We start from the raw sequence: 13,533 nt of genomic DNA, 5'->3' as shown, positions 1-13,533 counted from the left end.
CCCAAAGCAGGTTTATTGTTTTAACATACAAGAGAAATATCATAATTTTATACAAGTAATTAAAAATAGGTATTATTATAATATTCAACAAAACAACTAAAGTATTTACAAAGACATCCACTACAATCAGATCAATTAAACTAAAATACCGTGCTATTGAAATTAGAATTTTTTTAACAAATTTTGTAAATTATCCCATACAATATAATATGATGTTTTTCTAGTTGTTCTCATTCTAATTGTGCTTATTTCCATATGGCACATTATATTCATAACATTTTTAAATTCATTGAACAAAGGAGGTGTATCTGAAATCCAATTTCTAGTTATTATTTTCCTGGCCACTGCTAGATAGACCATAACAAGGGAAGCTTAATCTTTTTAACACATTGAGGTACAGGTGTGTTGAATAATATAAGAGACTTAGAAATAATGAAATTATCTGTAAAAAGAGCCTGCAAAAATTCATTAATTGACTTCCAGTATTCTTTCAACTTCATACAGTCATAAAACATATGAGCCCAGTCAGCATTAATTTCTACATTACATCTCTTACATAGATTATCTTTATTATTTATTTTATTCATCATCAAAGGTGTATAAAAAGATATGTATAAAGTCTCCAGACAATGGAAGATGTAGTTCTATAAGCAGATTCCAATATATATTGTTTATCTTGTTGAGTTGGTGGGTCCCCATTAATAGAGGTGAAATAATTCCAGTATGAATCTACACTGTAAAAAGTTTCTTGTCTGATAATTTTATGTATATATGAAAGTTTACCTTTATCAGAAACTTTATGCTGTAAATTTAATATCAAGTAATCAATCAGTTTTGAATAGATTCTTTAACTGTTATAGACATTAGATCTATTCTATCAATGAGATGTTGTCTAAAGATCTGAACCTCTAACCAGCAAGTTTCTCTTAGATCAAATTCTTGTTTTAAGAAATCTAGATTTTAACTTTATTATCAGATATCAGCTGATACCAGTACTTTAGATCATTATCTATAGCTAAATGAGCTCCTTCAGAAGTAGATGACATAAGCATACCCTGAGTATACATTATAGGGAATACAATAAAATTCCATTCCCTATACTTAGGGTGCATGAATATAAAGTTACGATAACGAATAATAATATTTAATGGGTAACAAACCATATGTTTAGGTGTAACAGGTGAAGTACAAAATTCCTTTAGCAACCACAACATGGAGTTATTTACAATCATATTTTTGTCTGTTAAGGAGATTTTCATGAAGTGCATACTAATTAGCAACCAATAATCTTTCCATTTTGCGATATATGACTGATCTATTAATAAAGTAATAACTTTTATAATAGAAGAGATAATATATAAATTAAAGTCTGGAAAAGAAATACCCCCTTGAGACCAGCTATTAGTATGTTTCTTTAATGCAATCCTAGGAATTTAACATTAGTGTATTCAGTTTCTTGATAATTCTTGATAATTATTTTTGTAGGTGAAAGTATTATTGATTGTATTGAGTATAAAATCTTGGGGAATATTATCATTTTAATAATTGTAAGTCTCTCCTCCATAGTAAAAAACTTTTAGTTATGTACTCACCATAACTTCAGATGTTTGGGATCCATCTCGCCTACATTCTGACTGATGGGTTCGAGCCGATCCTCGCCCGACTCGCACGCCATGCCAAAGAACTAAGTCTCTTATTGGCTGAGCTTACTATATCCCAGGATGCACCACTACCAGTCCCCCAGATCTAGTTTGTCCAAGATACATGCACACACGCATGCACTGCTTATATAACATTGACAGATGATACAAGATAAAAACAGTAGAACTCAAACCGCTCAATCTCTTCTGATCTCAAGGCAGGGGGAAGGAGGGTATTAGAATGTAGTAGATGGATCCCAAACATCTGAAGTTATGGTGAGTACATAACTAAAAGACGTTATGTGATCCTATCTCGCCTACATTCTGACTGATGGGACAGCGTCCCTAGCACCTAAATCCTGGGTGGCTCACTGGAAAACACTCCTGAGTACCGTGGAACCAAATGATGCTCGCCCTTTAGATGCCACATCCAATTTATAGTGGGAAATGAAAGTGTGCGGGTTGGACCAAGTAGCAGCACAAATCTCAGAAATAGCGAGCTTGGAATGGAATGCAATAGAGGTAACCATAGCTCTAGTAGAGTGAGCTTTGACAGAAGTTGTAAGTTGTTTATTTGAAGAGGAATAAGCCTGATTTATGCAATCTCTGATCCATTTGGCAATAGTAGCTTTAGTGATGGTTTTACCCAGTTTATTATCTGAAAAGGACACAAACAATTGATCTGTTTTTCGAATTTGTTGAGTCCTATCTAGATAGAAGCATAATTGCCTGTGAACATCCAATGTATGGAAGGTGTATTCCGCTTTGTTTGAAAATTTTGGAAAGAAAACTGGTAGCTCCAAAGACTGTTGGAGACAGAGATTGGAACAAACTTTTGGGACAAAAGATGGATTAGGCCTAAGTGATACTCTATCCTTGTGAAAAATCAAGTACGGTGGTTTGATAGATAGGGCTTGAAGTTCTGAAACTCTTCTTGCAGAGGTAATTGCAATTAAGAAGGCAGTTTTCCAAGACAGATATTTCAAATCACATGTAGCAGCCGGTTCAAAGGGGGAAGATGTTAAGGCACCAAGTACCAAATCAAGATCCTAATGGAGGCGAGGGATGGAAAAACTGGGGGTCTTAAAGCACAGCACCTTTCATGAAAGTTTTACATAATCTGCTGCTCATCAACGGTGGGTCTATGGAATCGTGAAATTTGGAGATAGCTGCTAGTTGGACTTTAATAGTAGAGACTGAAGATCCACGATTAAACAAGGATGTTAAAAATCTCAAGACCTCTGGTATCGGGGCAGTAATAGGGTCTAAGCCTCTGAGTTGAGCCCAGATAGCAAACCTCTTCCACTTACTGTGATACAATTTCTTAGTGGTGGGTATGTGGGCTGAAGATAAAATGTGAATAACTTCCGGGTCCAAGGTGTGATTTCTGACTAAAGTCGGAAGAGGAGGAGCCAAGCTGTTAGTTTCAAAGTGTGAAGGGACTGGTGCTGTTGTCCCGACTGATGAACCAGAAGGTCCGGAATTAGATCCAAGAACCAAGGACCATCCAGGGTATATTTCAGGTAGGGAACCATACCTGACGAGGCCAGTACGGGGCAATTAGAATCATTGTGGACCCCAATTGGGAAGCTTTCTGGATTACTTTGGGAGGAGTGGAATCGGAGGAAAGCATAAAGCAGTCCTGTTGGCCAAGGTTGGACTAGAGCATCCAGAGCTGTCTCCCCTGACGCTGGGTCAAGGAAAAGAACCTTTGCACTTACTGGTTTCGTGGTGTTGCAAACAGGTCGCAGCACGGAGTCCCCACCTTTTGAAAATCTGAGCTGCTACTGTTTCGTTCAGAGACCACTCGTGAGGAGAGAGAATAGTCCTGCTCAGTCTGTCTGCTAATACATTGGATTTTCCTGGAATGTGGGTCGCTACCAGGAAGCGCCAGCCACTGCCCATTCCCACACCCTCATGGCCTCTCTGCAAAGGGGATAAGATCTGGTCCCTCCCTGTTTGTTTAGATACCAGACCACCGACATGTTGTCTGTGTGGATGGCGATAATGCCTTGAGGGAGAAACTTGTGGAGGGCTTGTAGGGACAGAAGTACAGCCCTCATTTCCAACACATTGATATGGAGAAATGTTTCGCTTGGAAGCCAAGAACCTTGAACTGACCTGCCCAGACAATGCCCCCACCCGCCTGGGAGGCATCCGCTGTCAAGGTGGCCACCGAGGGGGTATAACAAAGGGTCTTCCCTGATTCAGATTGGATGGCAGAAGCCACCAGCGGAGGTCCCGCTTGCACGCTTCTGTAATCAGTATGTGATGATTGAGGGAGATCCTGAAAAAGACCATTGTGTCGATAATAGCCACTGGAGAATCCTCATGTGCAACCTTGCCAGAGGAACTAGGAGAACCGTGGCAGACCTTGAACCTAAAAGTTGCAGGACCATCCTGGCTGGGGCTTTGGATCTTAGAAGCAGGGCTCGGACTTGATCTTGTAATGTTTGTATCCTTTCGTAGGAAGGAAGATTCAGACATTTTGAGTCTATCTCTGCTCCTATGAATCTTATGCGCTCAGAAGGCAGCAAGACAGACTTTGACCAGTTGAATGTAATTCCCAGGGAAGCACCCAGGGAGATGGTGGCTTGTAGGTTCTCTAGTAGTAGATGCCTGGTGGTGGCAGTCAGGAGCCAGTCGTCCAGATAGGGAAACACTTGGAATCCAGACTCCTCAGGTGAGCAGTCACTACTGCCAAACACTTGGTGAACACCCTGGGGGCTGTGGTGAGACCAAAGGGCAGTGCACAAAATTGGAAATGCCTGTCTCCCAGGCTGAAGCGCAGATACCTCCTGGACGCCTGATGTATCGCTATGTGATAATAGGCGTCCTTGAGATCTATGGAGCACATCCAAACATCTTTCTCCAACAATGGGAGAATGGATTGTAAAGTGACCATTCGGAATTTGGACTTCATGACGGACTGGTTTAGTTTGCAGAGATCCAAAATGGGTCTCAGGTCCCCTGTCTTTTTTGGCACTAAAAAGAACCTTGAGTAATTTCCGGATCCGATCTGGTCTGTGGGGACCGGTTGGATGACTCCTTTCTAGCAGCTTTGAAGCTTCTACGGCTGCAATTTCCCTTTGACTGGGTGGTGGGTCCGGATTTTTTGGACGGTGGGGTGGGCGTGTGAAGGGAATGGTGTAACCTCCGCACAATCCAAGCACCCATCTGTCCTGAGTAATAGACTCCCAGGCTTTTAGGTGCTTGGCAAAACGGCACCCGACTGGCTCCGAGCAGCACAGCCGGGCAATCCCTCATGGAGTGTGGGAGGCTGAAGAGCCACGAAAGGATTCGGCCTCCAGTGTTGCTGGCCTCTGCCGCCTCTGGGACGGCGTCTCCCAGAAAAATTTCCCTTCCTCTGCCTCTGGAAGGGAATCTTCCTGCTGTTGAGGAAAGAATTTCTGTGATTTGGAACCACATCTTCCCTCCTCTTTAGCCTTGGGATAAGGCCGAAAGGGAGTGGAAAATCGTGCTCCTACGGCAGATAAAGTCCTTCCCTCCTGCTCACAGCGGTAAGAGTGTCTTTACCTTGGGTCCAAACAAAGAGGACCCATCAAAGGAGCGTCGGCAAAGGAAGACTTGAAGGCCTCCGCGAATGACACAAACGGAGCCAGGCTTGTCTTCGTGAGCCACGCCTGTGCCTGCCTTCTGCCTTCGCCGCGACGCATATGAAATGAGCCTCATGGACGAAGTTAGAAATCGAGGTAAGGATAGCCAACTGAGAGCTAACCGACTGGGCTAGCTGCTCAGGTAGGTTACCTGAGAGGGAGTCTGAAAGCTCCTTGACCAGATCCCTCTGTAGTCTGGGTGAAATGTGCCAAATAATTCAGGGACCTCAGAGTAAAGGCCGCTGAACTCAGGGTGCGCTTCCCGTGCACCGTCCATGCTCCTAGACTCCTTATTAGGAGGATGGACGGACGTTGAAGCCTCTGCCACGTCCTGCTGGGTAGCAGATGCCACCACCATGGCATCTACAGCCATGCCTTTCGTTAAGAACTCCTTCTCGGGTGGGGCAGACAAAAATTTGTTAGGGCGAGAAGGCACTGGTTCCACAGTATCTGGATGTTCCCACCCTCCGACAAACCAAATCCAGGAGCTCGAAGGGCGGAGACACCCAGGAGGCGGAGAGCTGAGCCCCGAAGGCCTTGAGGAACACAGACTCATCAGCGGAGGGGGGGTTGGAATTCCAGCCGCCTCGTTGCTTGAGGATCTCTAGAATGTCTGCAAATGAGACATCATCCGAGGACGACTTTGGGGACCCCTCCGCATCATCAAGATCAGTGTCCGATGTAAGAGACTCATCGGGGGAGTCTACGTGCTTCCTCTTGCACGATCTCTTCCTTGGGGGCTCCTCCAAAGACAACTCCGAAAGACCCTCAGGAGGAGGGAACCCCCAGTGGGGTAACCTCAGGCCCGGGCTCCGCTGCCTAGAGACAGGGGAACTGCCAAAGACCCAGTCTCCATGCCCAGGAAGGTGCCGGTAAAGCCGTAGAGATGGCCAAAGAAGATTTGGCCAAGGCACTCCTCATAGCTCTGAAGGCCGGACCCCAGAATCCTGGGAGGGTCCAGTCTCCGAGCCATGATAGCAGACGAGTCCCGCGTCAAGCACCGAGAGGGAGGCTTGGAACCGACTGCATTGGTCCCAAACATCACTCCCCGGCCCGCCAAAGAAGTCCGTGTGCTAAACTCCGACCAAGGCTGGGGTTGGAGTAAGGGTCGAGCCGACCCTAGGATCTCCACTGGCTCCACCAGCACCTGCTCCGACGGAGCCGGGCGGTCGGAGGAGGAATGGCAATGGAATGGGCTATCGGCTCCAAGCCAATTGAGTCGGAGCCAAACAAATTTCTGAAAGACTGGGGACTGGAAAAGCCTTTGAGTACCCTGTTTATGTCCGAATCTGACATCCTTGATGACCTGGAAGAGACCGAACGGGTCCGAGTAGGCCTCTCCAACGGCTCCAAGGGACTAGGGGACGGCTCGAATCGACTTCGATAATTATCGGCGCCAAGGAGTGTCCAAACCACTTTCCATCGGTGCGAAGAGGCCCGGCCCGAGGAGGAAGTGTCTGGCGGACAACCTTCATCGGCTCCAAGATCAGTGGAGCCAATGAAGGTGACCCGCCTCTCGAGGCCCCAGCCGCCGGCTCCAACCCAGAGGAGTCTAGGCTGGAGGCATCGAGGCAGACTGTTCCGCCCTCGGCTCCAAGTCCGTGGAGCCAAGGAGAAGCCTGCCTATTGTCTTTGGCGGTCGGTTCCGACGGGCTGGTCGGAGCCAACGCCCTTTTCTTCTTTGCAGGAGAAGGAGAGGAAGCTAATGCCTCTTCAAATGAGGGTTTAATAAGGCCTTTTAAAATAAGTTTATTTTTCCTCTCTTGGAGGACCCTTGAGGAAAACGCGGCACACGCTACAGGACTCCTGCAAATGTTTGGCGCCCAAACAGTACACACAGAGAATGTTCATCTGTTATTGACATTTTGAAACTGCACTTAGTGCACTTCTTAAAACCTTAAGGCCTAGGAGCCTGTGACATTATGGCAACCAATTTAGTGAACTAGCAAAAACCAAACACACTATCACAGAAAAAATTCTTTTTTTTTTTTTTAACCAAAGGCTGTCACAAATAGACAAAAATAACTAAAGGGATCCAAGAGCCCCTAAATAAAACGGGACTTGAACAACAACGGACTGACAGGGGAAGGCCCTTCAACTCAAAGGGGACCTCTAGTCAGAAAATACGCAATCACCACACAAATATTTAACAGAAAATATTCACTCATACACAGAAACACGAGATAGCTGTTAAAACAGCTTTTGTTGAAATTCTAGGAAATTCCTGACAGGAAAGTAAGTGAAGAAAACACTACTTAGCTCAGCCAGCTCGAGACCACGCTTTGCTTGTTAGCGCAAACGAGATCTGGGGACTGGTAGTGGTGCATCCTGAATATAGTAAGCTCAGCCAATGAGAGACTTCGTTCTTTGGCATAAGCGTGCCAGTGGAGCCGAGGATCGGCTCCGAACCCATCAGTCAGAATGTAGGCGAGATAGGATCACATAACATCATATTATTCCAGGTATTAAAAGATTTTGTATATTAAGAAAACAGGTATTATAGTTATTATATATAATAGATTTAATATCTTTAGATAGTATTATACCTAAATAAGTTATCTGACCTGAATTGGGTACATATTTAGTAAAATCACTAATGAGAATATTTTTTCGTGTATATATAGGTAGTATTTTAGTTTTTTCTTCATTGAATATTAAACCAGAAATACTTTTAAAATTCATCATTTTATCAAATAAAGACTGCATAGAAGAATTAGATCCTGCTGATGTAATTAGAACTTCTGCAAAAAGTGAATTTTTGATGTTGTATTTTCGTCTATTTCAAAACCCTCTATGTCAGTACTTTTCTAATCAAATTAGCCCAAGGCTCCATTACTAAAGTGAATAATAGTGGAGAAAGTGGACATCCTTGCTTTGTACCTTTAAGAATGGGTATTTTTGTGAAACATATGTTCCTACCTTAATATAAGCCAGCTGCCTTTGTATAAATGCTCAATTAAATTTACAAATGCATCAGAGAAGTTTGTGCATTTCAGTAAGGTAAACAGATAGTCCCAACTTACTGAATCAAATGCTGAACCTATATCAAGACTAATAAGTGTTAAATCTTTCTTTTTCCTATTTGCAAAATCAATTAATGTTAAAGTTCTTCTTATATTATCAAAAGTATTTCTATTTACAATGAAGCCCGTCTGATCTATATCTATAATGCCAGGATGATTGTCTTCAATCTATCAGCAAAAATGTATTAAGTAATGAGATGGGTCGACATGAAGAACATCTAGTTGGATCTTTATTAGGTTTTAAAATTGGTGAAATAAATGTATATTGCCAAGATGGGGGGGTTATTAACTCAGTTTGGGCCAAAATAAAAACCTTATGTATTAATGAATATGTAGTTTTAGAAAGGATTTTATATATCTCTGGTATAATACCATCATTACCCGGTGCTTTGTTTGATTTAAGCTTATTTATTTGTGTAATAACTTCTGTGTATGAAATACTCTTGTCCAATAGTTTAATCTGTTGTTTATTAAGCTTTTTATTCATGTTTGTGGTTATAAACTCCTTTATTTTATCTTTAGGTTCCATGTTAATGTTGTTATGGTTAATCTTGTGAAAGTGACTTCTAAATTCATCCAGTATTTCTGGTATACTAGAAACATTCTTCTTTTTCCTTAGAGAAAAGATTTCTTTGATATGGTTTTGTTTATTCAATCTTTTTGTTTTATTTTTAAGTCTATGTAAGTATTTGGAGCTTATTGAATAAGACAAAAACTTATATTTCTCTAAAGTTATTTTAACTTTATGAGTTAAAATTTCTTTGTATTTCTCATTTAGTTTGTTTATTTCTTCAATAACTTTCTTGTCCATAATATTTTCTTTATTATTATGTTTATAAGAGTCTAATTTACTTTGAATATCTAACAATTCCTTATCCCAAGATTTCCTTTTATTATTATACCATCTGATACTTTGTCCATATAGATATGATTTTAAGGCATCCCAAACATAGACAATGGAGACTTCAGGAGTATTACTTATGTCTAGAAAATGTTGTACTTCTGAAAGTATATATTCTTTATAGTCTTTTAGCTGAGTTAAGTATGCTAGTATCCTTTTGATCTGAACATTATGAGTATTTTTTATCATGAATTCAAAAACAATTGAGTTATGATCAGATATAGGACATGAAATGATTTTGGAATTAATTAAATCTGTTACCATCTGGTTAGAAATAAAGACCCTATCTATTTTTGAATAAGTTTTGTATCTGTTAGAAAAAAAGGTGTATGGTAATGATTTTGAATCTGATTATTAATATCATTCAAATGATAAGAATTAGCAAAATCATTTAAGTGTTTTGCATTAGATGTAATTCTTCTTTTCCTTATAGTGGTAGTATCACTTTCATGTAGTGTACAATTAAAATCACCAGCTAAAATAATATCCCCTATAGAGAATGATATGATCTTATCAATATGATGTTTCACTGTATTAATACCAATTCCAGGTATCCAATATACATTAATTAAAGTGTAAGTCTTCCCATTAATTTGTATTGTAACCATACAAAACATTCCTTTGCCATCCTGATAAGACTTAATGGTTTTAGGAATGGGCATACTTTTATTCCATAAAATAGCCACGCCTCTTTTTTCTGAGTGTGCTCTGAACTAACCAATACTGTATACTTATTAGTGGCTAGTTTATTAATATCTTTTTTCAAGAGGTGGGTTTCTTGCAGGAAGACTAGATTGGCCTTGTGTAAATTAATGTATCTTATTAGGCTTGCCCTTTTACACGGATTATTCAATCCATTAATGTTTAAAGAAATTCCTTTTAAAGATGTCATTTGGCATTTTTAAAACTCAAGAATCTTATGATCGAAATAACAAACAAGATAAATAATGTTACATCTCCTCTTTTAGGTGTACCTTTAAATATAGCTGTATTTATTAAATCTCTTATGGGATTTTGTATAGGATTCAATTTTGTTTGTAGTGACAATGAGTGTACAAAATATATTGTGGATGTCAAAACTATATACATATAACAATGAACAAGTGAAAATAATGTAAGGATTAAACCTTGCATCCAGCCTGGAGTTGAAAACTCCAACTTAGAGTAGTATTTACTACTCAAGTTAACCCCCTACCCTAAGCAGCAGTACCTCAGCTACCACCTTATCAATTTAATACTAGTTATATTTAACTGAGGTTAACAGTTTTCAATTCAATTATCTATCAAGACAAAACTACACATTTGGTAAAACAGCATCATATAAACTAAAACTTTTTTTTTTTTTTTTAAAAACTGTTCATACTACTATATAGATCTATGTAATATATAACACTTGTATTCAAACAGCATTCAAATAATCTTGATGTTAGAAATCAAGAGGAGAGAAAATTAGATTCTAACATTCATTTAAATCAAAAACTTTGGCTAATATGATTCAGACATTACATATATTAAGGTGCATCTATTTTCTGTCATGTGAATACTATTAACAGCTTCCAAAAAAAAATCTTGAATTGTTTGTATATGAGCATTTACTTAAACTCATTATTGTCAATAAAGTAAAATATTGTATTCATAAAAATTATTATAAATCATATTGCATAGTTATGCAAATTCACAGAAACACTTGCATTATTAAAAAAAAAAGAAAAAAGCCATCACACACATACACACAGACACACACACATACACACACACACACACACACACATATATATATATATATATATATATATATATATATATATATATATATATATATATATATATATATGATCTCACTGAGTTGTGTCTTTGTTGAGCACTATCCTACTTGCTGTCCCTAGAATAAATCTGTCTGCTTTATAAAAAATAATGCACAGCAAACACATTTTAGTAACCAGATTTTACAATCATGCTAACCTACTGCTTCAAAATATATCACATGACATTTCTTCCAGAATAGAGTTATAAGATTATTTATGCTTGTCAATCAGATGAATTAAATGAGTTATAGTAAAGTATATGTTTGGAACACAAATTTTTAACACAGATTATTATGATGCTGCTAAGTAAATTTTCAAAAACATTTAAATAAAGGTTTCATTTTCTATGCCTTCTAAAATAAGACATTTACTTACTACAAGAAACTACATCATTTAGACTCATAACTGGCATATTTTATGAATAGAGTATTTTTCCTGAATCTGTGGTGTGTCAGTGTGATAACTATGTCAAAGGTTATACTAACTGCTTTCAGTTTCTCTGTGAGAATTCTGTGAGTTGAAGTTTTTGAAGTAGTTCATGGACACTGTGCATGAGACAGCCCACATCTCCGATTGTCTCTCTTAACATTTTGGTGGGAAACTTATTAAAAACTAGTGACAAACATTCATTTAGTAGTGTAAATGTATGTAAACATGACAAAACCTTCACAATGTATTCCACAGACCATTACAGCCTCTTACTTCTTTTCAGAAAGAGAAACAAATTGAATCACAGCTTGCCATTAAATCTTCAGATATTTTGACTGGTTATGAAACAAAACATTATAACCGACATATTTTATGAATAGAGTATTTTCCTGAATCTGTGGTGTGCCAGTGTGATAACTATGTCAAAGGTTATACTAACTGCTTTCAGTTTCTCTGTGAGAATTATGTGAGCTGAAGCTTCTGAAGTAACTCATGAACACTGTGCATGAGACAGCCCACATCTCAGATTGTCTCTTAACATTTTGGCAGGAAACTTATTAAAAACTAGTGACAAACATTCATTTGAAAGTGTAAATGCATCTAAACATGACAAAACCTTCACAATGTATTCCACAGATCATTACAGCCTCTATGTAAGTGAAATTAAGCCCAAAATTACCAACAAGCAATAAAACTCAACATTCTTCTCCCAACTCAATTTTCATACAAATCCTATTATTCACTGTGCCCACACAATCAAAAGCATTTCTATATATTAATAAAGAAAAGAAAAAGAGTAGAAAATAAAAGGGATTGAGGCAGAAATAAAAAAATGTAAGAGAAAGCTGTAAGAAGTATATACAATGGAATGTTACTTACGGTTTATATTAATAGAGTTAAAAATAAAACATATTATTTACTCTTATTTAGTTCTGATTATTATTAGTTAAAGCATAACAGATTATTTACAAACAAGCATAAGCAGTATAATCAAGAAAGTATAATTAGAAATAGCATTTGAAGAACTTATAAAAACTTTTACAAGGAATAAATATGTTATTATTCTATTAATGATATTTTCATTACTGTTCACTCCCTGCCCTCCCCCACCCTTTACCCACTACATAATCTAAATAGAATGTCATTGTTTAAACAAAGAAAATAATAAAAGGAGAAGGAAAAAAAAAGGTAAAGATAAAAAAATGTATCAAATTACTAACCTTACTTCTTTTCAGAAAGAGAAACAAATTGAATCACAGCTTGCCATTAAATCTTCAGGTATTTTGACTGGTTATGAAACAAAACATTTCTTTGCACATAGAGAATAACTTTGATTAAATCTTTTCCAAAATATTTGTGGCTTTCTGGAAATGCAGGAACTATATTCAAAAAAATTAATAATGAACTAAAATGATGAGAGAGAAAAAAATATATAACAAATCATTTGTTTTTTAGTCTCTTCTTCTTCTCTGACGTCTTCCACGAAGCTTCAGTTGCCAATCTCTTTAATGAAGAACTAGCCCATTCCATTTCTTCTATTTTATCCAAAATCCTTTTTTCTTTGACAAACAGTAAAGCAGAGTCTAAATCATCGAAAACCTTAGGACCATCAGGAAGGAAGATTTTAAGCTTGGCAGGAAACAGAAGGTATGTTTTAAACTGTGCTTTTTTAAGCTCCCTTATTAGTGGCAGAAAAACTTTTCTTTTAGCTATTACCATGGAAGAATAGTCATTGTCAAAACGCACAGTTGTCTCATTAATCTTAACAGGAGCTTTAGCCCAAGCAGATTTAAGAACCATCTCTTTATCAAAAGATGATAGAAATCTAACTATAACTGATCTAGGATATTTTTTGTTAGAGTTAGTATTAGCTATAGATCTATGTGCTCTTCGATACCAAAAGAGAATGCTTCTGTTAAGTCTAAAGTTTTAGGGAGCCAAGTTGTTAAAAAGAAGTAATATTGTTACCTTCAATATTTTCTGGCAGTCCAAAAATCCTAATGTTATTGCGCCTAGATCTATTTTCCAGGTCATCCAGCTTTGTTTGTAAATGTGTATTTTGTTTCAGCAGAAACTCAATGTTGATTTCCTCTTCTTGGATTCTATTTTCCATGTCAT

This window comes from Protopterus annectens, chromosome 3.part0 (assembly GCF_019279795.1).
Source record: "Protopterus annectens isolate FY-2018-M chromosome 3.part0, PAN1.0, whole genome shotgun sequence".
In the NCBI taxonomy this organism is placed as follows: Eukaryota; Metazoa; Chordata; order Ceratodontiformes; family Protopteridae; genus Protopterus; species Protopterus annectens.
The sequence above is the reverse complement of the archived record's forward strand: the minus strand, read 5'-3'. Positions refer to the sequence as shown.